The 22,958-nt window shown below is 46.8% G+C and overlaps 1 protein-coding gene and 1 long non-coding RNA gene across 5 annotated transcripts in view; one reads left to right on the top strand and one right to left on the bottom strand.

Annotated features, from left to right (window-relative positions):
- LOC132359147 (uncharacterized) overlaps positions 1-12,171 on the bottom strand; it is a 67,510-nt gene extending 55,339 nt beyond the window's left edge. The window contains exon 1 of the long non-coding RNA XR_009500738.1: positions 12,066-12,171. This is a non-coding gene — a long non-coding RNA (uncharacterized LOC132359147). The remainder of the gene's footprint in view (positions 1-12,065) is intronic.
- The window catches only part of NTRK3 (neurotrophic receptor tyrosine kinase 3), a 371,411-nt gene that overhangs the window by 286,041 nt on the left and 62,412 nt on the right, over positions 1-22,958 (top strand). The gene's annotated exons all lie outside the window — the stretch shown is intronic.

Genomic DNA, 22,958 nt, shown 5'->3' on the forward strand with positions numbered 1-22,958 from the left:
CTATTTTGCCTGTAAAGTGTAAGGCAAGGCCTTGTGCTGCAAGTGAGAACATCTCAGAGCGCTGAGAAGGTCTAAAGCAGCAGAAGAGACCATGGCAGATGGCAGGGAAGCATGAAAAAGTTGCCGGGAGGAAATGAGGACTGGCTGAGACTGGGCAGCTGTGTTGAGTGTCCAGGACTCTGTTTCCCATGCTTTCCTGCTGGGCCCTGAAGTCCCATGGCATCTACACCAACGTTAGAGGCTCTGGGGCAGTCAGAGCTGGCACAGGGGAGGCCTGGAGAGTGGAACTCAGCCCGCCAAGGATGCTGGCTTGGACTGGCTTCAGGCAGGGAGGCTCAGGGGACCAACAAGACCTGTAGCTCTGTGTTTGGAATCTCACCCACAGGATTTCACAGTGGCTTTCTTGGACTTGAGCTTACATTTTGGTCCTAGGGGATTTCGTGGCAAAGGTTCAATCCATGAACCCAGCGTGCTTGCCCATGTGCTCTCTGGATCTTCATTCTGGAAGGAGTGATTGAGGGGCCCTGGTTCTGAACCCTATTCCCTGAAGCTCAGAGGGTGGGGAACTCACTGTACCCTTAAGAAGCTGTAGGACTGTGGTCAACTCAGTTGTAGGGCCTACCAGGGACATGCTCTGGAGAGGACCTGAGTCTTTCACTAGGGTTGTGTGGCCAGATCCTGGAACTGGTTGCCAAGCTCCAAAGAATGGGCTTTCCTGGGGAGCATTAGTAACAATCATTATGTCGAACTTATGAAGCACCTATTCAGCGCCAGGCACATCTGACCCATGAGGAAGCTGAAGCTTAGAAAGAGTTAGTAATCACTAGGCCAGGTTTTCACAGCTGTGAGTGGCAGAGCCAGGACTGACATGGGGTCTCTTTGACCTCCTGGTGCTCTTGGCTGTTCAGCTGCCCCCACAGAGCAGCCCATCTTCTGCTCCTGGAAAGCTGCAGCCCTGGGGTCTCCACAATCATAGCCTCCCCCTGGCTCCCTAGATGAAGTCCTTCAGGGGTCTTTGGGGCTAGATGCTATCCCTAACTTCCTCCTGGAAACACCCGAACAGGGTGATTTTGAAAAGAACATCTGCCAGGCTCCTTCTTCACCCATTCTAGCATTTAGCGACCCTTGATGCCTGAAAGTGTGGTTGTTCTTACATCTAAGATGAATCATCTGGTTTTCAGTTGGTGAGATCCCCAAACAGACAAGGGTGGCATCTTTGATATGAAGAAGGACTTGCTGGCTGAGACACACCTCATCCTCAAGTTGGTAGGTGAGGCTGCCCAGGTCTGGGCAAGCGTGAGCAGCTTCAGGCGGGAAGGTAGTGGAAGGAAGATCCTTGCCTGACTTCTGCACCCCCATCTGAACTTTCTTCACCCTTCCTCAAAGACCTCCTGGTGTGTGGAAGCTCGGCCATGTGCTTCTCACCCAGGGAAAGAGCAGATGCCAAGCATCTTCAATTTGGAAGCCAAGAAGCTGGGCTCTGGGCTACCCTGTCTCTCCCTTCTTATGTGGGAATTCTTTTCTGTAGCCGAGCTCCCAGTCGCCACATCCTCCCCCTCCCCAGCCGAAGGTGTGACCTCAGCCTAGTGCTGGGCCATGACACCTCCCTTGGCTCCGCCCAGCTCCTGCAGGTCAAGGCCAGGCCTGAGCAGAGGCTCAAGCGTCTCAGATACAGGAGCTAGACGCCAGGGAGGGTTTGATGCGGTGGAGACAGCACGGGAGCCGGCAGATCAACGCAGGGTGACTTCATTGTGTGTAGCTTCCTGGACTGCGACAGATACGGATTAGGCGGAGGGCCTTTGTTCCTTCAGTGTTTACCGACTCGGAGCTCCGGCTACACTCACAGGTGGCTGCCAGAGTGACTCTGAAATGGAGAGCAAGGTGAGGGTAGCAGTGAGGGACGGACGGGGAGGCTTGAGGGTGAAGAGTTGCTGGCTGCTCTGAGGCTCCTTTGGGAAGGACAGAGGGAAAACTTTTCAGTGTGACAGCAGAGGAGGCGACGGGGCAGCAAGGAGGGTGGGAGCTTCAGGGAACCTGGTCTGCATCCGAATTGTCCAGGAGGCCTGAAGCTCTACTCCCCCACACCCCTAGCTTTGCCCCACCCCTGACATCCCCACTGTACTGCTGGGGACGTGGGCGACGCGGCCTGTGGCCTCAGTTGCCTTGGATAGCTCTGGTTCTGCATTTTGCCTTTAGAAATCCCATACCCCCCCCCCACCTGCCCTGCTCACCTCTCAAGAAAACCTCAGCCAAGATCTAATCATATATCTCAGAGCTAAATAAGCCTCCTTCCACCCTCCTTGAACCCAAAGTGAGTTGAAGATCTCTTGCTGGCAAGAGATCAGGTTTCTCGTCTGCTTTTGCACGTGGTTTGGAAATTTCATCAGGATTCTGAGGGTAGGATTTTAATCCCAATTCCTCCTTCGATAAAGTGACCCCAGTTTGCCCCTGGGACTTAAGCTCTGCTTGCTCGGGGAGGAGATTGGGTGGGTGATGAGGCCGAAGAGCTCGCTGCCTTTTCGTCTCTTTCCATCAGGACCCTGTCCCCTCCTGGGTGTGTACCTGAGAGCAGTAGCTCTTCTTTCCCCACACCCTTTGCCTTCCAGCTGGAGGCGGATGCGTTGCTCAGATAGTCTCCAGGTTTGGGGGTGGGGCATGGTGAGAACTGGGGAGAGTGAGGGAGATATTGGGGTTAGCCTTTGACAACAGCCTGTTCGGCTCCCATGCAAGAAAGAAACAAGAAAGGCAGGAGGATCTCTGAGAAGCACAGATCCTAGAGGGACACAGGATGCTGATGGCTCAGATTCTGTGCCAAAGGCAATGCCAGGTCCATGCAGGTCCAGTTTGGGAAGGAATATGGAACTACTTGGGTAGAGGAGAAAGGCAGGATTTCCAAGTTCCCAGGGAAGAGCCAAGCTGTAGAGAAATCCTGACTGAGGGCTTTGGTGAGACTTTCAAGCCTGGAAAACAGGGGATGCGTGAGCTTCCTACTCAGACCAGAGGCAGCCCTGGACTTCTCAGGATCACGTGTCTTCCCATGACCCTCTGCAAATAGGAGCCGCTTAAGGCCTCTCTGATGTCCATGAACCTGACTTTGATTTGGCTGAGAGTGGAGGGAGGGGCATGCAGCATAAGGCAGGAAGAACGGAGCTTGGCTTTTCTGAGAGGGAAAGAGCAATTCTCCCTTCACACCCTGTCTAAGAGCGATGTCAGGCGCTGTCTGAGAGTTTGGAAGGTGGATCAGAATGGCCCACATGGCTATGGAGAAGGTTTGAAGACCAAGGGTTGAGGCTGCGCAAAGGTATGAGTTCCAGAGTTGTGTCCGACTTGTGGCTCCATCCAAGTTTGAGGAACAGAGTGTCATGTCAGTTCAGAAAAAGCCCACCAAGCCTGACTTGGGTGAGTAATGGCGGAGGCCTTGGTGGCTGACAGTGACACTCAGCTTGTCTGTGGAGCTCTCTTTCCCCCTCCCCGTTTCTACCTCCCGTGTGCTGTTACCATGGCAGCAAAATGAAGGCTGGTTCGGCCTTTGGGGACCTCAGTGGAGCAACCGGCCTATTTCCCTTCAAAAGACAAGGGACAAGGCTTCCCTCTCTTGTCCCTACGTTTACTCTGCAGTGAGAAGGGCAAGGACCTGACCCCTGTAAAGTGACTTCACTGCTGTCAAATATGGCCTGGTGATACTTCTTTTATAGATCTCTGAAATGCCACCTACTTTTTTACTCTGAAGCGCACACCTGCTTTGGTCTGGTTTGGCCCTCGTGATAATGTTTTAAAATTGCAGTGCAATGTCCATTACGTTGCAACGTTTGCAACAGCCTTTGGCCAAAGGTCATGTGATCCTGACTCCCAGATGGAGTTCTCAGGGGAAGAGAAGGTGTGGGGCTCGGGGGAAGCGGTCCTGGGTGCTCTTGGAGGAACGACATCTGTCTACAGTCTGTGCCATGGTTCTTAGTAGCTGGACAGGCCTAGAGAGATATTTACTGCTCACAGCCATGTTCTCGAGGGTGTTGGGAGCAGGGAGACATGGAATGTCCTTGAGTTTGGAGCTGAGAGCATTTAGATTCCATAACACAGGAGACCCCTGGACCTACAAACGCTGTCTCACTGCCAACCCTCTCAGCACTGGCCAGACAAACTGTCTCCAAGATCTGCCCTCCTGCTGCCACAGTCAAGAAGGACAAGTCCTAAAGTCTGTGTCCCATGGGCCAACCAATGTAGGCACCTCTCCCAGGGCCCTCCTACAAGCAATCTTAGGGAGAAGGAAAATTCCGGAATGCAGGCTAGATGCTAAGTCCAGCCCACGTATTATGTATACACCAACGTGTCAGCCTTCTCTTGCTATTAATTCTGAGAAAAAGACTCACGTGACAGAGAACCTGAGAGAAAATCTCAAAGCAATTTTTGTCATGAGCGTTAGGTCTCTGAAAACTCACGCTGGCTGAGAGGGCACAGCCAGGATATCTCTTGTCGCTCCCATCTTAGAGCCACAGCTCTGGACCAAAACCTTTTGCTTCAGAGGGAGCCAGATGCAGAGCTGGCCAGTGAGAACTTGACTCTGAGGGGGAGGGTGGGTAGAAGAGGCACCATGAATAAAGAATATATTCTGAGAATGTCCTTCCTGCGAGAACTGAAATTCTGAGTTCATGTGTGAATGACTCATGGAATCGTTCAATCTTTATGGCTGTCAACTTGACATTTCCCGGTATTATAACAGGCAATTGCTGCATAGTACCTTTGATACCAAATGGACAATCTGGTCATTAAAAAGACCAGAATGACACCACTGTGCATTTTCAGGATGGTATCTTTGGCCATCTTAGTAATTTTGTGGGTCAGCCACTTGACCAACTACTGCCCTACATGGATTGATCAGTTTTCTGGGAAAGCTTCAGTTTCTGCAATGGGGTCCTGTCTTCATTTGAATGCCCAACTTGTTATTAAATAAATCATGTTGTAAGGATCAAGTACTCTCCTTTTCCCTGGCTGTGGAAATGTTTCCCTCTAGTTTCATAAGATGCTAAGAGCCCATCAAATAACTTTGGAGAGCATTGTATGGTATAGCCAACCTCTTGTAGGTTTACCATGCATGTTAGGATACTAAAGGCTCTGAGAAGTCCTCCTTTAAATAACCCTTTTTATCCTACCTCTTTCCCAATCTAATTGAACATAAAACATTCTTCACTCTAAATAGACTCATGCATACACTCTAGGTAACACTGGGTCAGGGTGTGGGCAGAAGCTTTTTGAAGAACCAAGCAAGATGGGTTAGTCAAACACCGACCTCTTACATCAAGATGAACCACCACAAAAAAAAAAAAAAAAAAAATAGAGGAAGAAAAAAGGTGAACCACCACACCCCGACACCTTTGCCCAGCTTTAGGTTCGGTCCCCCAGTTTGGCCCTCGGCTTTGTATGGAGGAAGAAATGATTCTGGCAGCTGGTGGGTAGGTGCTCTTGTGAAGTGCAGGAACCCTTCACTGCGATGCCTCAGAAGAAAATGGTAAGTCACTTCACGTAAGAGCTTAAGACTTCAGCCCTAAACCTGGTCACCCTCCCAGGCAGGTGGAGGTGACATCATCTAGCAGTAGTGCACGGCAGTGAAGAGCTGGCATCAGTCTCAGCACTACCGCCAGCAAAATGACTTGGGTAAGTTACCTTTCCTTGTTCCATATTTGTCTCTGAGCTTGCTGTTCCTCAGATAAAAGATCCTACCCAGACAGGTGTCCCAAATACCATGTCCCCGTGAGTCACTGTTGTCTCCTAGTGGGGGACATCTTTTGGTTCTGGGGTCTGTCTCTCTCTGCTGAGTGTCTTAGTGTATCACGTGGGAAGGGTGACCTCTGCCCCCTCCTGGAGTGCTGGGGAGGGTGGAAGAGGGAGAGGATGCCTGCCTTTCTGGGTGAGGGTTGGTGGATTTCTCCCGAAGAGGAAGGAAGCAGATGCTTGGAGGTTAATAGACCCTCGCTGTCACAGTCGGACAGGGCCAAGCGGGAGTTCTTGGCAAGATTTTCCAACTTTGATCTCAAGAAGGCAGCTCTGCCTAACAAACAGTCTGAAATGTCAAAGAATAAATGTTAAAGCTTGAGGGGTCGTTCTCCTGGGAGTTGCCTGGGCTGGCTAGGGAGGGAGAGGAGGAGGGAGAGAGGGACACAGCAGAATCCTTCACATAAAAATTCCGACTTGGCTTTGTGATATTTAGGAAAAAAGAAAACTCTGAATTATTTATAGCGCAGAAGATGGAAGCTGGATGTAGAAAAGTGGCTGGGCTTGAGATGGTAGTTCACGATCCATCTGCCCCAGCCTTGAAATGGTAAAACTTTTCTTGTTGGTGACATGTTCTTGACCTCTCCTTATCTGTTATTATGATTACTATTATTGTTCTTTTAATTAAGAAAATTCATGGCTTTTGCTTATGTGAGTCGGGGAGAGGCAGTTTCTAGAAATGCCCCCATCAGCTTCCAGCTTGTGCCTCTTCAAACAAGGATCTGGGGACCCCCGGTCCAGTATGGGTGGGTAGTATCTTGGGTAGCATTTGGTGGCCTGGCCATCAGTTGGCCATGTTGATCTGGGAAGGTGGATTTCATGTGTCAGTCGTTCCATCTAAAAAATGGAGCCAATTGTCATACGCCTCTTCTAGGCATGCTGGGTGTATGAATGATGCCATGTGGTCAGAACACCTAGGCACTTGGGTGAGGGTGGCAAGAAAAGAGCATCTATGTTACGTGAAGGGGGAAAAGGAATTAAAGAAATTTAAAAAGGGAAAATCAGATGTGATGGAAGGATTGGTGTTAAAGCTAGAGGGAATGGGGTCTTTCATCTGTTTATCTTCCTCAGTGATGTTGTTTAGATATTAACAAAAATACTTCTGGTTGATAATACATCCTGATTCTATAGCATGGGTAACTGAAAGCCACTGATAATCTCAAAATTGCAGTTAAATTTAAAATTGCAAGTGTAATTGATGCTCTCAGGGATGCCAACAAATAGAGCCAATCTTTGGACGGGTTGGGGGTGTTTGAGTTGAGGCTGGTCCAGGTGCAAATCAGATCATCGGTAAACCTCCAAACAAGCAATATTGTGTTTAAGATGTATTGCTTTTACTGAAAATATTAATACTTTCGCTTTTTTTCTAGACTTGTTTTTTTTCCACTTCGAAGAACCTAGAGAACATTTTGCAGTTAAAATGTCACAGTGACACTCCTGTTATAAAACTCTGAAAGTGTACTTATTTTTATATTCGGTAACTTACTCTACCTCACAGAAAGGTCTTCCAAATATTTTTTTCCCCACTCCCTACTTTCAATGCTGTAGAAGTATGACTAGCATTCTTGCTCTAGGACGGTGGTTCTCAAACTTTCTGGTCTTGGAACCCCTTTACACTCAAAAATTACAAGGACCTTGAAGAGTTTAATTACTGTAATTTAAATTAAAACTGAGAAACATTGGAAGACACAAGCGCACACACACACACACACACACACATTTTATTTAGCCATCAGAGCAATGATGCCATCACATGTCAGGAAGTCACTGGAAAAACTCCTCATATACCTGTGAGAGAATGAGAGTGAACAAAAGGACAGACCATCTTAGTATTCCTAGGAAAATAGTTTTGACACATGGATCTCCTGAGAGGGTCTCAGGGCCACCAGGGCTATTTGGACCACATTTTGAGACCTGCCACTCTAGGGAAAACTGAGGCATGAGCAGATTCTGAAATCAAGTCTAGGTTCCCTTGGTACCAGTGAATGGTACCAGTTATGCACTTTGCTCCAAGTGTCGGACTCCATCAGAAATTCATTTCTTCATGCAAACATCACCACTGCCCCTAAAGTGCCAACCCAAACCCAACTGGATATAACCATGTATGCTCGGCTGCTAGCAATGTGGGAACCGTACAAGAAGGAATTCATCTATTATAAAGAAAACTGGGAGGTTGGGTGCGTGCTTGCCCTGGAGAAGGACCATGGGCTTGATGCAACAGTAAATATTATTGGCCGATTGAAGAGACTCAGCATGAACAGGGTTTGCAAAATCCCAATGGTGAGGACAGGGAGAATGAATGTCAGGGGGATGAAGAGCTTTTGCAATCAGCACCTTGCAGGTCAGAAGTCTCATCATGTGCATGATAGCCCTCATTGTGCATCGCATTTGGATTTGTCTAAGGGACATGTAGGGCTTAGCAGTGTTCTACCAGAAACAGGTCCCTTAGGAGTCCCTTAGGAGTGTCTCCCTTAGGAGTCCCTTAAGAGTGTCTCCCTTAGGATTCCCTTAGGAGAGTCTATTTAAGTTTAGAGACCCTGGCCCCTCCCTCATTCACCTAACCTGGGCAGCTTTGGTGGAGAAAGATTGGACCATGAAATGCATAAGGTCTTAAGGAGCCTCCTCGGGTCAACTCTATACATACGTCAGACAGAGGGAGTTGTCCAATCCTTGGGGTCCTGGGCGCACGACACCGTGTTTATGCTTCCTAACGTTTTTACCTTTATAACCCAGAGTTATCATTTATATCTGGGGGATCAAGAACAGCTCTCAGCTTGTTCTGAGGAGTCCTTTGTCCCCAGTATTTCACAATCCTCACCAGGAAAATAGGGTCTTTCAAGAATGCCTCTGAGATCATGAGTTGATGTTGGTTCATTGATTCATCCTTCAAACAGTTGTTGGGCATCTACACTATAGCATGAACTCTGCCACTAAGTGAAGCAGTTGTATTTCCTGCCCTCCAGAGCTTCACGGTCTATTGCATTGGTTCTTATTGGGGGAAGGGGTGACTTGTCTCCCAGGGAGTTTGATTATCACAAATAAGGGTATAGCCCCCATAACTGACAGCCCCTATAACAATGAATTACCTGACCCAAAATGTCAGTAGTGCCAAGGTCAAGAAATCCAGTCTAGTGGGAATACAGATCGGTATCCCTTAATCTTGGGCAAGAGGGTTTTCATACTTTTCAGGGCCCTCCTTCAGCTGCCAGGAGTCCGAGGGCCATGGCATCCACAGCTCCTGTCCCACGCCCCTTCTAGATAAAGTTGCAGTTGCCTAAACCAGAATTCCTTACCAAAATGGTCCTTAGCCCACTTTCAGGGCACGTACAGGCCTGTCCGTTGGTCTTTTCTCCTAAGGGTGGGCTGCACTGCAGGTGTGTGCCCTGTAAAGCCCAAGAGTTGGCCAAGAGGCTGCTGTTTGGGGGCAGAGGGGAGTGTGAGTGAGGGGGTGAGGGGGTGGTTCAGTCTGGGGCACCTGGCGCTTCTTTGGCTGTGCAATGGAAAAGGGGAGCAAGCCGGGGGCCAGCTCTCTGGCACCGCATGTCCCAACTCCCAGCTCCAAGGAGCCTGAGATGTCTAAATTTGTACCTGGTTCTTCAGCTCATTCTGAAAATATATTCAATAGAGTAGGAAGATAGGATGTACCTTATTTAAGAGCGTGTTAGCTTGATTTATGACTTCTGAATTTTTGAACATGTGAGATGTGAGCTTCTCATTATTCTATTGTCCCAGGTCCTACAAATGTAAGGGACAGGCCTGGTGCAGACAAATGAGTAATTATGAAGCAATATGATGAAATTGTGAATGAGGTAAACATAGAGGAAGGACACTTAGTTCTTAAATGTAGTTCTGGAAAATATTGAATCATGACATCTGTTTGCAGCTGTATAAACAGAAATGACAGTTCAGGGAACCCACAATCAGGATGATCAGTTCAGACTTTCAATGTTCCATCATTTAGAGAGATGTCTACCTCTTTGAGTCTGGGAAGCCTGATCCCATTGCCACATAGATAAATACTATGGTCCATTGGCAGCCTCGGGCTGTTCAAGTCAGGTGTTCTTTGTGCTGGACCATCTCCACGCTGGGGCGGTGCTCATATAGTGTCATGCCCTTGTCAGGTTGCCATGGAGACTGATCTTGAGGTCTCCAAAATTGATTTGTATTTATTGGGGATCTGCTGTTTTCTGGATGCTGTGACCAGCATTAAACAGAGAGAGAGAGAGAGAGAGAGAGAGATAGGATTCACTCTCCCCTCCCCTGTGTGGGGACTATTGGGAGGGTATCTTTCTGCAACAGAGAGGTAAAGACCTTGGAGAAATTGAATGGGTATGATGGGTTTTTTCTTCTAATAGCATTGTGGTTTGTTTCTGATTACAAAAGTAATTTATATTCACAGTAGACAATTTGTTGAAATACAGAAAAGCACACAAACACATAAATTATCCACAGTCCCATCACCCAGAGACAACACTGTTAACATTTTAGCTTGCTGCCTTTCAAATCTTTTTTATGTTCTTATTTAATTATTAAACAGAATCAAATCATTCTATGTGCACGTGCACACACACACTCATTGCTTTGCTACTTCCTTTTTTATAAGATTGTTTCATGTGCCATTTAACTAATCTTTTGCAATTTTAAAGACTTTTTATAGATAATCTATTCACATGGTTCAAACACGTATACACACACACACACACACACACACAACTTGTGCATGAATGTTCATAGCAGCATTTTTCAAAATAGCCAAAAAGTAGAAACAAGCCAAATGTGTATCAACTGATGATAAACAAAATATGGGATACACAAACAATGGAATACTACTCAACAATAGAAAGGAATGGAGTACTGATATATGCTACCTGAATGAACATCAAAAACAATATGCTAAGTAGTGAAAGAAGCAGGACACGAAAGATCCTGTTTTGCACGATGCCACTTCTATGAAATGTCCAGAAGAGGCAAATCTATGTAGACAAGAAGTAGATTAGTGGTTGCCTAGGTTTGGGGTTGGGAATGGGGATTACCTGTAAATGGACCCAAGAGATCATATTGGGGTGATGAAAATGCACTAAAACTGGATTATGGTGATGGTTGTGCCACTGGTAGATTTACTAAAAATCATTGAATTGTACATTAAAATGGGTGAGTTTTATGGTAGGTAAATAATACCTCAATAAAGTTTATTTATTTATATGTAAATATATATGTAAAATAAAGTTTATATGTATGATATATGTAATATATGTAATATGTTGATGTAAAATATTTTATATACAAACTTTATTAAGGTATTGTTTACCTCAGTTATTGTATATATATAATATATATTATATATATGTTACATATATACATGAATTCTTCCTACACCTGTCCCTCATCTGCAGGTTCATTGTACCACCACCACCATCACCACGCAGGTAACCACTGTTATTGTGTGTCCTTATGAATTATATCTAAACAAATTATCTATAAACAAATATTAATATATGCTCTTGTTTTTCCTCCATTTTGCACATGTAAAACTATATCACACATATTATCCTGTGCTTTACAGTATTCCCCCTTCAAGCTTTTTGGAGCTCTGAGAGAAATTGCTCATTGTTTTTTTTTTAGAGATACATACTATTCCATTGCCTTGGTGTATCCAAATTCATTTAATTTCTTTATAATATTTTGCTCTTACAAATAACTTCAATAGATTGATCAAAAATATAATAAGCCTAAATAAATGTGGTTGAACCTAAAAACAACATTAATACAGGGCCAAATAATCCCCACAGGCTATTTGGTATACCTATTTTGTACCTATAACCCATATGAGGTCATACCAATGTGTACCCTCAGTAATAATATATGAGAATGAGATTCTCCACAGCCTCAGTAAACACAGAGTTGCAGCATGATTTTTAATGGCTGGATAATGTTCCACTGTGTGGATATACCATCTTTATTTTACTGTTTGGAACCTTGGCTTATTTTGTTTTATTTTTCTATTCTTATGAATAACAGCAGGCATTTCCATACTTTTGGTAGCTAAGCTGAATGAGGGGGATAGCTGAGCGGCAGCGCCCACCAGAGGCGCTGTGTGTCCCTGCATCCCTGCCTTGTGGCCCACTGCAGACACCCCTGGGTATTTAGGGACTCCCCAAGAATCCCCAAGTAGCCAGTGGGCTCTCCTTAAGACAGCTGTCCTCTTGTAACAGAGAGCTAACTTAGGGAAGCCATCTCCTTCTGGAACATGATGTCTTCAGAGCCCAGGATACAAAGTTGGTGAGTGTAGGGGTCCTTACCTTGGCCCAGGTGACTTCAAAGCACTGCCAATATTCCCATAATGTTGTTCTCCAAAGGGCTCTTCTGGCCAGAGTCTTACCACATTTTAGGTTTGGGGATTCTGAGCTGCACAGTCCAGAAATGTTAATGGGATTCTGAGTGAAGCCTCTAATCTCATATGTCGTACAGATGGCTGACCAAGCGTGGCAGCTTGACTTTCTCAAGGTCAGGGTGAGTGTTGGGAGGCAGTCCCCATGTACCCTGACCTCCTGCCCTGGCCTTTAAGCAGGTGGCCACCTGGGAACATACTGAGTGGGGCACAGCAGTAGAGATTGAAGCTGGCTACAAGAAAGGCCACAGACGATTCAGAGCGAGACATTTCCAGCCAAAAAAGAGGGGCCCAAACTGGAGAGAAGTCAACCAGCTGGAGCGGATTCAAGGAAATAGCAACAGGAAAGATGAAGCGGTGGAGAGACTGATCATGAGATTATCTAAATCTGCAGCTTTGGAGGCCAAGCGATAGTCGTGTTTTCTCTGTGGCAGGTCTCAATGGTGACAGCAAAGAGCATGCTGGGGTTCCAGTGAGCCCCCTCCTCTTTTCCTAAAAGGGCCCTTAGTGTCCTTCTGGGGTGGGCATGGGACAGAGGCTGACCAGGAGGAGAAACGGACCATCCCCTCTTCTGAGTTCCTGGGCTCTTACCTGCTGGAGAGGAGGTCCTGGGGAAAGGAAAGGTATATGGACAGCACAGCAGATGGTCCAGAAAGAACCCAAACATATGGGGGCACAGACAAGCATAAGGGGGTGATATTAAGGATTGAGATCGGGTGGTAACAGGGAAGGGAAAGAAAAACTGGGCCTGGGAGGAGCACTGAAATGGAGACCAATGAGCGCAATTAGGTTTGTGTCACTACCTACAGCCCAGGCAAGCTGTTCGTGGGTCATCTGTTAGAGGCGGCTGCCAAGATGCCATGTGTATTCCAGGATCCCTGGGCGCTAGTCCTTCCTCTCTGCCAGGCTGAGGGAGGGGCCGTGGATGCCAGCCCTGGAAACCCACTCAGGCATGTGTGCCCCACCATATGAGGCTCTCTGGCATTCTCCTGGAAGCCAGGCTAGCTGGGAATCAAGGAAGTACAGCATGGGAAGGACCTCTGAGAGACCGTCTTTCTCCCTCCCTGCAATGGGATTGCAAAGAAGCAGTTGTAGGCGATTGGAGCAGCCACTGATGCCCAGGCCAAAGGGGGCCTGGTGCCCTCACTAACATACTAGTGTCCATTTCTTGCTTATTTCATTCAGTCATGCCCTCGGCAGGACCTACCCCAGCCCAGGAAGCAGAGAGCACAGTGCGTACCCAGGAATCGGCCCTGCCACTGCAGCCGCCTCAGGTCTGGCTTGCTTCCTGCCTGCCTAACTCCCCCCTCCCCTTCCCCAGGTCCTGTTACAGCTGGTGCACCGATCTGCAAAACTGCTAATGCCACCGTGCTCAGCACCGTGTGTGCTTGATAAATAGCTGTTCATTTTCAAAAGTTGTTAACTAAGGCATTAATTAAATGCTCCTTTCCTTTGAAAGATCTCCCAGGAAGGAGTATTTCCAGTTTCCATGGAAGTTCACCCATATGACTCACTGAGGATTTTTCTGCCTCAGTGGCACACATTCTCTTAATGATATGCCAGGATTGAATGAGTCTCTAAACTTAACTCAAAGTACAGGGCTATGCATCAGGGTTGCAAAGAGAATTCAGCTCTGGTCACTGAGATGGCCATGCACAGTGAAGTAATACACAATATTATGATAAGTCTCTGTGTGTTCTCTGCTTCCTGGAATTCCAGAATCCTGATCATATCTATGTCTGACAAGATAAGTGAGTGCCCCTAGTCATGGGCAAGATAGCTATTGATGAGAGAGCTTAGGTGAGCTTTGGTCAGACCCTGAAGGACTTGGGATTCATCTGTGTTGAATGAGGACTAAGAAAAAGCTGTTGGATTTGGGTATCAGGAGATCACCATGACTTTGTGACAGGTCAGAGAGTGAAATGGTAAAAGGAAGAGTTTAAAGGCATGAGAAATGATTAGGGAGCTGAAGCTTGGTAGCCTGCACGAGTAGGTAAACTCCCTATCAATGAATCTGGTGATGAAGTGGGGCACGGGAGAAATTTCCAGGGGAAGTAGGGTCAAGGAATGCTTTTTATTAGGAATGAGGAAACCTTATTCTGTAGGTGAGAAGTCAGTGGGAAGGAGAGAATTTATAATATCAAGCAGAGGTCAATACTAGATGGGACAATATCTGAAAAGTAGATGGAAAACACTGAAGATGAAAGCTTGGGTGGAGAGGTTATCCTTGGAAAAAAAAGAACTATCAATTCATCTAAGACAAGAGGGAAAAATAAAAGTGAGATAAGTAGAATTGAAGAGAGGGAATTTCTTTTTGTTTCATTAGCGAAGTCTTGAACAAAGTCACTGAGAATGAATCAGTTTACACTGGGAAAGTTTCTTCTATGGTTCCCCTGGAAGGAGGTCCTGGGTCAGTCTTGTTTGGGATGGAGACCCAGATCTTGATGAACTTACATTCATAAAGGATGCAAAATATCGCCATTTCCGCTACTGGGAGTGTTGGCTGAACTCAATGTCTATGCACATTTGATTATAGGTGCTTCGTAGCCAAACTTCATGGCTGTCTAGTAGGGTGCCACCTGGGAAATGCAGTAGGCAAACCCCTTCGTCTTCAGTCTCCCACCCTGCTGAGGATTCAGCCTGGCAGCTGTGGCAGGACATGCTGGCCCGTACAAGGATGCCCACCCTGGGTCCCAGAGATGGAGTGAGCTTCCATGCCTGGCCTCCTCCTAGCCGTTACCCTTGGAGAGGTTCACAGAACCCACCTAATTGCAATGCAGTTCCGGACTTCCCAGTTGATGAAATGGCTCTTTATTTTGTCTGTCAGTGGTTTAATGAGTTAATGTTGTGATCAAGCCCTCACTTGGGTGCAGGGACTCAGGTTAAGGAGAAGATGGGATTTCAGGGGAGATGGAAAACCGGAGGTTCTGGTTTTCAGTAACTTTGACATTCTTGTGTTTACTGGTAGAATCTGTCCTCAGATGACTGCGGCCTTAAGCTTTATATTAACTCAGAGCTGTGATTGCCCTCCTGCTGGGAACTGCCCTGGCTTAATAATTAGCACGTCCACCTTGGCTTCAGAATTTGGTTCTGCTGAAGCCACAGCCACCATGGATGGTGCTCGATCTCCAGTTCTCACTGGAGGTTTTCAGAGTCACAGGAGCCTATGGTATAATGATAATAAAACCCACCCGTGCGGTCACTCATCTACCCCTTGAGTTGCTGGGGCACAGTTCTGATGGGGACACAAAGATCCTTAGCTCTCATGGAGCTGGCATTCCACTGGGGAGGCCAGTGGATAAACAGACAAATAAGTCAGTAAGACAACTCTCCGATGGCAGCAGTGCTATGCATGAAAGTTTAAACAGTGTCTTGTGATAGAAGTGTCCCTTCTGTCCAGTGTCCCTTTCAGTTGAATGGTCGGAAAGTGGGCATTTGGGGACAGGTAGTCAGGACTCTGTCGGGGCTGCTGTCAGGGCTCTAAGGTGGCACTGAGCTTGGGATGTGTGAGGAGAGAAGGAAGGGTAGTGGAGTAGAGTAGAGGGGGTGGAGGAGGGGTCGGTGATGCGGTCAGAGGGTGAGCAGGATCAGAGCCCATGAGCAATGATAAAATGAGTTTGGCTTTCATCCTAAACTCAGATTTGAAGTAGGGAAGAGATAGTAAATTTCCTACTTTACTTTTTATTAAAGATGACCCTGGCTGGCCGACCGTGTTCCAGAAGGGGTGGAGGCATGGGAGTGAGGGGTAGGGAAAGAATGGAAGCTCAGTTGGGAGACCATTGCCCAGGTGAGGATGGAGGATGGTGGCAACGGGGTGAGAAGAAGTGGGGATGCAGACAGATCTGAGAAATGTTTGGAGGTTGGAGTCAATAGGCTATATTGATGGGTCTGGTGGCACTATGGAAAAGAACCATCAAGTAAAATGGGTAGATTGGGGGTCTGTGCCACTGAGTGAATGGGAATGTCATTTCCCATGCTGGGGAAAATTGAGGCCCTGGGGAGGGGCAGGGGCAGGGTAAAAAGAGAGAGTTCTCTTCTGGCTGTGCAACATGTGAAAGACCACTAGACACTCAAGCTGAGATGTCAGGTAGGGATTTGGACAATGAGGATGATTTCACAAGCCAGATGACGGCTGAGCATCCTTCACATGAAACTGTGGGAGCCCCATCCCACATATACATTCCCCCCCATCCTCCAAGAATGCCCAAGGATGGGGTAGGCTGAGGGTGTCTTGTTCTTCTCATAAAAACTTCCAAGTTCCTGCTTTCACTGGATGGGTGAGTTTATAGACCTGCCTCAGCATCTACATGGACCACAGCTCTCCTGAATCTTTATCCTTGATATGTGAAACGTGCCTTTCGTTCAGTGTTTTATTCTCAGAACATCACAGAGAGTGGCTTTTGCTATAGTTTTGATGTTACATGAGAAGGTTATATGGAAGCAACACAAATTACCAAATATGAAATCTTAGACATTTCTGTTCCTGAAAGGCCCTCCAGCCACCAAGCCACTTCCATGATGCTAGGCCCCCCTTTTTTCCCTTTCAAGTTCTCCTCACTCACCCCTTCCCAGGGAAATCCAGGCACCACATTTCAACGTTCAGTGCAATTTAGTTCTTTCCTTACTCAGCGCTGAGGCTGCTTTTGCATTTACACAGACTAATTACTGTGCTCTGCTAAATAATGGGCCAACTACTTCGGGTCCAACTTCCAGTAGCAGGGAGAACTAGCAGGAGTCTAAAATGTTTTTGTTTTCTTTCACAGTCTCTGAGAGGCCAAGGAAGCAGTAAGATTTATTTCTCACTTATATGAAGTATGTCCCCCCCGCCCTTCTTAAAGGAGAGAGTGACTACAGTCGGATGAGATGTAAACATTGACTTCCTCTGTGTTAACCTAGTAGCAACCCAGCCATGACCATTTACCAAGAGCTCCTTTTGTTCCAGAGGTTCTACTGGATGCTTTCTATAGGTGAGCTCATTTAATCTGACAACAATACCATACTATGGGTCCTCTTATTAGCCCATTTCACAGATGAGGAAGTTGAGGCTCCAAATGACAACACAGCTAGTGGCAGTGAAGCCTGGGTTTGAGTCAAACCCAACATCTTTTTTTTTTATTATTGAAGTATAGTTGATTTACAATATTGTGTTAGTTTCATGTGTACAGCAAAGTGATTCAGTTATACATATAATTATATATATTCTTTTCTTAAAATTCTTTTCCATTATAGTTTATTACAAGATATTGAATATAGTTCCCTGTGCCCTGTGCTATACAGTAAATCCTTGTGTTTATCTATTTTATATATTATAGTGTGCATCTGTTAATCCCATACTCCCACTCTATCCCCCCACACCCAACCTCTCAATGAGACTACACAAGGAGGGTGCCGCCAGTATAAATGCTTTCTCTGTGGGACTGTGCTCATCATATGATGAAGATCTTGATGAGGAGGAGGAGGACAAGGGTGATAGTGAAGATAATTAACATTTAATGATGCTTGCCTAATTTAGGTACTTTTCTAAGTAGTTTGCACACACTAACACATTTATACTCAGAACAGTTCTATGAGGCGGGCACTATTATTATATCCAAATCTTGTATAGATAAAGAAACTGAAGACCAGAGAAGCTAAGTAACTTTCCCAAGATCACAGAGCAAAATGACTGGTGTAGTCTGAATTTGATCCCAGGCGGTCTGGTTCTATTCGTCATGTTGACCATGGTTGGCTGGAGCCAAGTAGGTAGGATAAGGAGGTGATAAAACCCTCCTCTCTGCCCCAGCGGTGGGAGATTTTTAGGCACAGCCGGAGGATTGAGGTGCGGTGATCGGAGCAAGGCTGGCTTTCCTGGGTAGCTCTCCTTTAAACGACCTCCTCTCCCCCCACTAAAAAACAGAGCGGCACGGTCTGTGAGCACTTGGAGTAACTTGCAGCATGCTATTCAGGCATTTTTATTGCTATTCTCGGAGGATGACAGAAATGGAGCATTTTCTTGCTGACTGCTGGGGAAGGTCACTTTTACATATACTTTCCCATTTATACGGGAAGCAATGTAGGCTCAGAGAGAAGAGATAGTTTCCCTGCACAGTCTTCCCTGATCCCTCAAGACCCAGTTAGATGTACCTTCCAGGTGGCGCAGGAGGCTTCTCCTTACCCCGCCCCCCCGTGGGGCTTATCACACCGTGTTGAACTTGCCCGTGACTCGTCTGTCTTGGCTCTAGACTAGTGGGCTCCTGTAGACCCAGGACAGTCTTTTGTTCTCCACCGTGTCCCCAGCACATAGGGAGACACACTGTAACTTTAATGCACATTTGTTAACTACATCACAGATTGAATTGACTGTGTTGCCCCAGGAGAGTCCAGGTGGGTAATCCAGTTTCCATCTCTGTCAAAATGACATTTTTTTGTTGAACTAGCTTCTTTTCTGTGCAGGACCACCACTACCATGCAGGGGGCTGGGGTGGGTCAATGGCTGTACTTGGCAGGTAGATTTGGAGCAAGGGTTACTTACAGGCTCTGTGGCAGGTGGACATTTCTAGCTCTTTCCATGCTCTCCTTAGCCGGGACCCAGACACAGAGTCACTCACTGGCCAGCGTCCCATTCAGCCACTCCTACAGCTCCATAAGCCAAGGTAGAGGCTACTCCAAGTGACTTCCACCTACCGTGAGCTTATCATGGGTTGCCTGCTGCCCTCTAGCTTACCTGTGCCTTGCCATGTCCCCAGGTCTCCTGACCCTCCTGACAGCAGATAACAAAAAGCCTCCATCAGCCAAGCAAAGTGCCCTTTTGGAAGGCATCTGGCCTGGAGCTATTGGAGTTGTCTCTAGCTGAAAGTGGCAGGCAGAGGCTTCTGAGGACAAATTCCTATTTCAGGTGGGATGATGGAGTAGGCGTGTACTTAGAGAAGAGAGGACCTTTGAATCCATCCCTCTCTCTGTGTCCACGAGTGTCAGGGTGAGTGAGCATGTGTGAGACAGCCCAAACTGAGCAATCTGGGCTAAGAGAGTGGAAATGGATGTCTTAGCAGTCTTAGTACTCACTAGATGCCTGGTACTGTGCTAAGAGGTTTACAGACTGATATTATCTCATTTACTTACATCGAAGGTGGGTCACACTTATCAGAAGAGATATCATCTCAGAGAGGTTAAGATGCCCAGTGTCACACAGCTAGTCAGTAGCAGAGCTGGGTACGTCTAATGCCAACACTGGGGCCTTTAACCACCAAGGCATAAGAAGTGCTTCTCCACCCCCTGCCCTTTCCACTCCCACAAGACCAAAAACCTGCACCGTCTCACGGTTCATTCTCCCCACCACACTCCTGGGAAATCTATGGCCCCCAAAATTGCACATGAGCAGCGAAAAGATTTATATATATAAAAAATCAGGCCCCTGGAGATCATTGTAGCTGTCAGGGAACTTATGAATGCACTTATAGTTGATTTTATTTATTAATCTGTTTATTTTGAACATCCACGAAACTGAAACAGAACAGACAGCTCAACAGGTGAAGAGCATGACATAGCTTTTCACACATGTTAAATTCGCTGGGCACTGCACAGCGGATTCTATTTATTAAACTCTGGTCTGCTACAAACTTTTTTGGGGGTTTCCTCATTTCAGTGAGACATTTATCAAGCGGTTTTGCTCTTTTGCAGATAACATTTTTTTTTTTCCATGACTGGTCTTCCATCCAAATATTTAATTCCTTCCTGATTTTGTAACTTGGATTTCCTAAATCACTCTGCCTAAGTCACGACCTGGAGTAACTGGAGATTCCCATACGTTTGATCCAAAATCTCACAGATATGGAAAAGTTATAGAGGATGACATCCATGTGTAATTGACAAAAGACACATTTGCAGGAGAAGGCCATAGCTGCCTGGCCTTTCAGCTTCTGTACTTTTTGTGCTGAAAGTGAGAAAATGGGTAAGTTCCCAGAGAAGAGACTTACAGGGAAAGGGTAAAAGAGTTGGTGCGGGAAACATCTGATCTCAAATAATTCCTCTGCCTGCAATCAGTGGGGCCAGGAGGGGCTGTGCAAGGGGAGCCCTGCTCAACGGCTGGCCTCTCAGAGAGCTGGCAGGAGGGAACAGCAGCCCAGGCCTGTGGACCCTGCTTGCACTTTGTGCCATGGAGGTTCACTCCTGCCTGGGGAGCCTGCAGTGGAGATCTATTTCAGAGAAAAAGAAAGCACACACATGCACACACGCGCGCACACACACACACACACACACACACACACAAACATGCACACTGAAAAAGTCAGACAGAAGCAGAGCAGCTGTGCAGAGCAGTAAAAAGCAGGCCAGCAATGAAGGCTAATAACCCACCAGGAGAAGGGGCAGGTGGGCAAGGGGTTAGGAAGAGCTTTTTCTCAGAGAACGAGAAAGCAGTGGTAAGGATCAGGAGAGGGAGGTCACAGTGCTCTCTGGTGAAGGCAGCCGCAGTAGACAGAGGGTGTATAAATGTTGCGACATTAAACAAAAATCTCCTATGAAAACTGAGAGGGGAGGGATCCCCCATCTTGATGGGAAGGGAGAGTTGGGGTCCACCTGCAGGAGATGGGAACATGGCGTCTTGTGGAGCTCTTGAGTGTGTCTTATGTGGATTCCTGAGGCTGATGCTTTTGGGGGCCACCCCAGGGCATCCAGACCTAACGATAAGAGCTGCCCACTTGTCAGCAACACTGGTCTGGGATCTGTGATATTCTGTGAGGTCTCTCCAGATTTTTCACTGACATTAGTCCCAACAGTTACTTAGCCCCCAAATTCTGGGATCTTCCAAAGGACTGGTAAGAAAAAAATAAGACTGACATTGTTCAAAGCCCAAACTTCTATCTGGCTCCATTTCCTTGGGCACTAGGAGAAATAGAAAGAATGATCTTCTGATCCAAGGCACCCTATGAGGGTTTGCTAATGCCTTTAGCCAGTGCCCGAGAGGCAGCAAACTTGGAACTTGCTGAACTTGATTAGACCTAGTCTGAGCTGCCAAGTGTGGCATGCAGATTTCCACCAGTTCAAACTTTATCTGTTTTTTTTTTTTTTTTTTTGGTTGCAGAATTATAGAGTAGGGGGAGGTTCAGGAGAGAGGCCAGGAAACCACCGGCCAGTGCATTTAACATCTGGTGTGGGGGGAACTCTTGGAAGTCAGCTCAGAGGATGTGGTGGGAAAACACCTGGCAGAGCGAGCGGGCTTCCACACGGGAGGCTGGGATTCGGGATCGCAGAGGCTGTGCGGAACGAATCTGCCAGCTGCACGGAGCTCAAGCTGCCCACGCCCAGGGCCTGCGTGGCCGGGACCCACAGGTTCCAGCCTCTGACCTTGAACCCTATCAGATACAGGGCTGAAGAGAATGTGGACTAGAGCGGGAGGCTTAGAGAGGGAGGGGGCCCGTGACTGGAGGACGCCTTAGCTCTGGGAGGGGGAGCTGGAAATGGGAGCATCCCCCTTGGAAGGGGCTCAATCACGAACCCTTCAGGACCCCCGATGGCCTCCGCAGTCTGTGGAGGTGGGCTTCAGGGGCCTCCAACAGAGTCTGGAAGAACGGGGTGCAAACCCTGAGGCCAGGTGAAGGGAGGCCTGACTGGGTATAATGGGGTGGGCAGCGGTGAGCCTGCAGCAGAGAACACTTTGTGCAGATGGGGCTGAAAAGGAAGCATGTCTGAGCCCAGCTGAGTGGGGCCATGTTATCACAGTTCTCAACTATCAGAACTAAGGTTAAAGATTACCCTGAGGGCACTGACACTATAGGCTAATGTGTATTGAGCACCTACTCTGCGCCCCTGCACTGTTCTAAGCATTTAACACTTCTTATCTCATTTAAAGATACCACACCTCCATGCAATAGGCACTTTTTTCTTTTTTACTCTCCATTTTACAGGTGAGGCAATCGAGGCTCAGAGAGATTAAGTCATCAGGGAGGATCATTGGAGGGTTGAGAAAGGGGTGGGTGAAAGGAAGGAACGTGTCTGTTCCTTTATGAACCTTTACAGCCGTGAGTTCATTCAACGGACTGCAAACACATCACTGTACACACACATAATTTCACTGACTCCTCATGACAATTCAATGAGATGGACACTTTTTTTTTTGAAAAGGAGAAATAAAACTTTATTTGAAAATAACATTAGCATGCATGTAGAATGTTCTAAGGAATTTCCAAAAAAAAAAAAAAAAGGAACTAGAACTAAGTGAATTTAGTAAGATTGTATGATACAAGATCAGAAAACCAAAATTAGCTGTATTTCTGTATACTAGCAAATAACAAGCCAGAAATAAAATTTTAGAAATTTCGTACACAATAGCACAGAATACTCAGAAATAAATTTAACACAAGCTCTGTAAGACTTCTACACTGAAAAACATACAACATTGTGAGATGGACACTTTCTTAATTTCACTCAGGAAAACATCGAGGCTTGAGACTGGTTTAGTAAATTGTCAAATGCTCCTTCCTAAGATGTGTCATTGAATGTGAATCTGTACCCAGTCCTGTCTCACTCCAGAGCCAAGCTCTTCTTCACTCCCCTTCCTCTAATACTGGTGTCCTTTCTTCCGTTTGTATTTGTTTTCTATATTTGGATATATTGTTGCTTCTGACTACACAGGTCTCCTAATGCCCATCTTCCAATGCCCATCCTCTTCCTGTCTGAAGGGGTTCAGTTTTCTGTTGGATCCACGGTCGCCGGTAATTGTCCGGGCCAGTGGCATGTTCCATGAATGGGTGATTGTGGTTCTGTGGTCCACCTTCCTCTGCTTCACCCTGGGGTTCTCATAGGTGTTTCTGCTTCCTGACCTCAAGAC

This window comes from Balaenoptera ricei, chromosome 2 (assembly GCF_028023285.1).
Source record: "Balaenoptera ricei isolate mBalRic1 chromosome 2, mBalRic1.hap2, whole genome shotgun sequence".
Classification (NCBI taxonomy): Eukaryota; Metazoa; Chordata; class Mammalia; order Artiodactyla; family Balaenopteridae; genus Balaenoptera; species Balaenoptera ricei.